The sequence below is a fragment of the Haliotis asinina genome, chromosome 15 (genome assembly GCF_037392515.1).
Source record: "Haliotis asinina isolate JCU_RB_2024 chromosome 15, JCU_Hal_asi_v2, whole genome shotgun sequence".
NCBI classification, from domain to species: domain Eukaryota; kingdom Metazoa; phylum Mollusca; class Gastropoda; order Lepetellida; family Haliotidae; genus Haliotis; species Haliotis asinina.
In genome coordinates, this window is record NC_090294.1 from 6812336 (window position 1) to 6817987 (window position 5652).

The 5652-nt window shown below is 40.7% G+C and overlaps 1 non-coding gene across 1 annotated transcript; it reads left to right on the top strand.

The window, feature by feature from the left end:
- Positions 1 to 3900: 3900 nt before the first annotated feature.
- Positions 3901 to 3996, top strand: Trnam-cau (transfer RNA methionine (anticodon CAU)). Its single transcript has 2 exons — positions 3901 to 3937; positions 3961 to 3996. It is a non-coding gene; the product is annotated as a tRNA-Met (tRNA).
- The last annotated feature ends 1656 nt before the right edge of the window (positions 3997 to 5652 follow it).

The following is a 5652-nucleotide window of genomic DNA, read 5'->3' on the forward strand; positions in this document are numbered from 1 at the left end:
CCCAATGTGCTTATATTTTTGCAAACCACAATTCTGCTCTGTCACTGACAAACTCCATCATTCAGTGTGTATTGATGAGTTCCGCTAAAAATCGAGTTTCTTTAGGGGCAGTCTATACTCTATAGCACTTAACCGTCCGCTCGTCGCGCCGAAGACCCGGGTTCGATTCCCCACATTGGTTCAATGTGTGAAGTCCATTTTGTTGTTCTTAGTTGTCATTGATGGAATAGAGTTACAGCATAACGTAAAACGATATTCACTCACTTCTTTGACTTAAACTCATTCCTTATCTAATATCGACTCTTTATTACACGCTTGTCCTGCTTGATTTTGAAGTTAACTGTGGTATTGCTGAAATATATTAGAGTCATCCTTATGCAACTCTCTTTCAGGGATTTTTCATCGCAATGTTCCACTGTGCGTTCAACGGCGAGGCGAGTATATATAACCCTTTGTCAGCAGCAGGGTGATTATTGTATTCCATGTGTTACATCCCGCCATGTTGTTTATTTTGAGCTCGTCATCAAAGACAGCAGGTGCCCGCTTATCAAAGATTTACATGTACTCCTCATGATTGACACCCTAAGTCGACAAGTCATGCACGTCTCATGGATCAACAAGCTAATAGTGGACTGGTTATATACCTTAATTCGAGGAAGCACGCCCAGCACAGACGCACATGCTGAAGCAGACGTGTACCTATGGCTTAATTCTGTCCTGACTGCATTTCGAAGGACCTTTCATTGTTCATATACAGTAGTGTAGTCATTGTTTATAGAAACAGTTTTCGCACTTAGATACAAATCCCGCAGTATATATCTCATGTATCTATGTATATTTGGCGATGATCGGAAACATGTTGGAGTCATTTAGCTATTAAGATGTGATGTCCAGCGGTTTCATGACAGTCAGTAGCACTAGCATGATGTCCATAATGAAAATAGAAGATCCCACGGTTAATAATGTTTATAGTGTCGATTGTTTATAGAGTCTGCCTTTATATGAGTTTGAAGTGTGAACAAAACGTATGACTTCTAAAACTACTGTTGGGCTTTGGGTAATTAGTTGACGGATGCTGAATATAGATCAACTATTTCCATCCATGTTGTGACATCAGCAAGATGTGCTTCTGTACCAGGTGCGTCAGGCTTTACGTCGTCTTCGGGAGAAGCGTCAACTACGGCGAGGTGACCTGTCCAGCGGATCACAGAGTACAGGGAGCCAGGTGGGTGGGGCCCTGTTTGCGGGGCCTGGAGCCAGGTGGGTGGTGCTGGTAAACGGGGCCTGGAGCTAGGTCCGTAGAGTCCGGCTAGCGCTGCCCAGAGTCAGGTCCGTGGAGTCCGTTTAGTGGGATCAGGGTCCGAGAGGGTGCTGTGGTAATGGTTGTGGTGGGGCAAGGCAAATGTTGCGATCATGGCCGTATATAAAACTGTTACTTTACATATATGCCATAAAATATTGCCAGGAAACGTAGAAATCCTGATGCGATTGTCTGTTTACTAGACTGTTAGAAACATAGGTGCTCTGGCAATCCATCCTTCCCGCCGAGATTTGATTTCTTTCGGACAGTCCGCAATACCGAGGTTTCCTCGTATACTGACATACTCCATATGCAAAGTAGAACCGTCATGAAAGTAAGATAGCTGAAATTTTCCTATGTTTGAGTTGGTTGAGTTATTAGTGGTTAATTAAAGCATTCGCTGATCACGCCGAGAACAGGTTCGAGTCCCCATATTTACTGTTGCAAATAATGAAGCCAGGTTTGGTGTGTTATTCTGCGGGGTATTGCAGGAAGATTGTTAAAAAATATTGCTAGACTCGTCTTCATAGAATCATACTCTGAAATTGGCTGAAAACTTGTAATATTTCACTCATTGTAAATATCAGTATAGCTTCTATAACCCAAGGACTGCTGTTGTCGAATCTGCGAATAAGACCAATAAGAATTATCATTAATTATGTATGCTTCGATTTTTTTTTTTTGTTTTTTTTTTTCATAGAAAATGATTAGAATCAATATATCTCTTTCGAAGGTCTCGTTATGTTAATTCTCAAGAGGTGTTAACAGATTTATTCCCGCTAAAGTGAGTTTGATGTGCACCCGATGATCTTTAGATGTCAGACACGTGGGCAGTGAGGACCACCCGACCATACCCAGACTACCGGCACAACCAGGTGGCGCCCCTGGCTACCATGGCAACCACCACAACACGACTCAACAGCCAAACTCAGTTAAAAGAGTTAGGTAAGTCTTTATTGAAGCCTTGTCACAACATCAAACCCCACCAGTAGTAAAGTATTTACGCTGCATTTTGCTTCGTTAATAATGAATACTCGCCCAACAAGACAATAGAATGGCTTGTTCTAACCGGCTTACCTCACAACACGCAGTCAAATGAGCTTTGTGTCAAGGAGAAAATTGTGTGATTGCTTTTCCTGTCAATAGGCTATCAAACTTTAAGATGTGCCGTGCACGTGTTGCAATGATGATTGTTGACGCAATCACCGAGTGTGGGCGACAGACCTTCAAAAATGTGTGCTTAATACACGAAAGTTTCAAACCCAGGCGCGCAGCAGGCAATCTCTGTTCATGTAAGCCCAATAAGTTGCAAAGCTGTATATTTAAATAGGCGAGGGCTTGTCCAACTTTTATGTGATCTTTAGCAAAAAGTATGTATAAGCCCGTGTTTTTGCTTACAATGGTAGCTACACCCCTGAAACCAGAGGGAGACAGAAGTCCTGTATTTTAGTTCGTTTTATTTTGATGTATTTGGTTTCGGGGATTTTTTTATCTTACTTTCGTATCTCACATCAGCGATAAACTATATTCTTCTATTCTCCCTGCTTATAAGGACGCCCTGGCATGAAATATAAATAACTTTGTAATTTAGAAATTCAAGTGAAATCAGGAGTCGCTGTAACTTCAAACAATGATACTATCTCCACACAAATACATGCCCTATTTTTGTGACATTTTTCAAATTCATGTTCCATGTTAGATTAAATGCTTTGGAAGCCCAGTGTCTCCAGTGACAAGTTTCTGTGGATATTAGTAGACATATACTTTAATTATTTGCAACAATAATCTGCTTATTTTTGTCTTAAATAATTATACACTACAGAATTAATATATATCTTTATGCTTTATCAACAATTACGTTTTTCATTGATAAATACACTGATAGTGTTTGTCCTAGTAATGTAATGGTTTATATCACATTAAACTGATATGAGTTTAATCAGAGACCATCTGCATACATATACCGATCGGTGTAAGGTCTCTGGTTTTATGCGTTTGCTTTCTCCAAATGGCTGATTTTATCTAAAATAATATACAAATGAAAACAAAATATGATTTAGATGCCGTTTCGATTGAATTTCTCCAGCACACAAGCTTTGTGTGTCGTAGTTTTGTTTTAATCGTTCATCTCTCGATACGCGAACTTGAACGATGTGTGTGCGCCTCTCAAATGTTGATGGACTTTGTACTGCACCTGTAGCCTGAGGCGCCCATCTAACTGCGCATATTAATAGTAGAACCAGTTTGAAGAAAACACGTTCCTCGTGGAAGTCCGTAAACTGCCACGGAAAACGACGAAATCACGCCAATGTCGACTGGTTCCCGGAGTCTGCTAGGCTTCGCTACTGAGAGTCGGAGCTTTAGCGCCGGCACAACAGACCCCGAGAACATCGGGAAAGAGGTTAGACTGGGCATCACTGTACGATGTCGATAACAATGGCGGCGCTCTTTGTAATCTATTTCAAGGTGCACAGTTATTTGGCTGACGACGAGGAAAGTACTTTTATGCCGGAATTTTCAAATCTGGGATAATGTAGTAAACGGCCCGTGTCGTCTGTTATTGTAAGGGTGATCTGTATTAATTGGCCCATTTTCTTCAGGCCTCGGTAGCGCAGTAGGTAGCGCGTCAGTCTCATAATCATTTCGATCATGTCAGAGCAATCTGAAGGTCGTGAGTTCGATCCTCACCCGGGGCATCATCTTTTGCATTATTAAAGTGTGATATCTGAAAGTTATGTGTATGCCAATGTGAACAAGAATATATTTTTCAATAGTGATGAATTTTATTAATTCAACACAATGTTTCACGTTTCATAATGTGACGAGTCACACACGTAAGTTGCTGCCCCTCTGTATACAAACTCACTTTTTTTCAGAAAGTCACTGAAAACGATGTATTCACTCCTATTTGTGTGATTTTAAGTGGTCAGAATTTGCATTTTTAAATAAAAACCCACTTCGGTGTAGGATTTATCAGTGTTGTGGCGAAAACATGACATGGGAAATAAAGGCGTGCGTCTGAAGTCATAGAGGTGAGGCATGTTTAATGGACGTGTCATTTACCATTTTTATAATCACTTTTTACAATCACAGATGATCCTGTAGATGGTAACTATGGTGATCATGAAAGGGAGAGAGAGGAACTATCCTTGATGTACATCTAGCCATGCGGAAAGGACCACCCCATCTCGCCACCAAGAGGCTATATCACGTGACATCCGTGACGTCATGTCATGGCTGTAACACGTCTCATGGTACCCGTCTCCGTGTATTGACTCCCAGCATTGACTCGAACCTTAGCAACCAATGTTGACCTGTACATCATGTGCACAAACATGAATTTTATCCGTTTAAGGAAAAATGTTAACTAGATAGATATTGTGTCTATCTGTTATTTCAAATTGAGGTTTTATCAGAATTGAGAACGATTCTCAAAGCACACTGCTTCTTTATTCCCTGTCCGATGTGGACCGTGTTAACGCTGAATCATTTTTTTTGTAATTTAAATTAATTTTTCATTCCGTGCCCCCACCTTACCTTAACTGTTCTTTTTTGTGTTATTTTAATTATAATTTTTATGATTATAATGTCACCAACGGTGGTGTTGGTGTACAGTTATTGGTACATCTAGTCGTATCAATGATTTAACCAAGTCAAAATTATAAACCTAACCTACATCTATACGCTTTTTAACACCTTCCCATGTACACGGTTTCATAATCCCTGTTATGTCAATCCCCCACCCCCCACCCCCCACCAACACATCCTATCTATACTTAAAATGACTCCATTCGTACACACGAGCCTCCATTGTCCTCGCTTCGCTTCACCGTCCCGCACGGTTAATTCGTGCTTTCAACATTTTTACTGTTTTTTTTTCTCTTCTTAAATGTTGACTTGTTATTCTCAGATGCCGTTTGAAGACATGACATTAAAATGACACTTTGAAGGGCGTTTTCAGTTTGTGAAAGGTTCACTGAGTTCGGAAATTCGAACTCTCAGATAACATTTTCTTGAGTAAGGACCCCCATGAAGATCCAGTGTCTTATACATGACCTCGGTAGCCTAAGTGGTTGTCGTAAGAAGCGATTAAATTGGATCATGTACCAGACACGGTGAATTGGTTACATCTGCGTCATCTCACACCGACAACAAAGTACATTTCTCTTGTCATCAATCCCAATTTCAGAAATTTGAACACATGTGTTCCAGTCATAAAACAGATGTCTGTAAACAAAAAGTGGTTTAGGAAGCGATGCGGGTAAAGCGTTACGACACACTGATGTGCTGAGCTGGTTGCACCTCATGGCATAAAGTGCTCTAATGGCCCCTGTCTATCTACGTATGTGTAC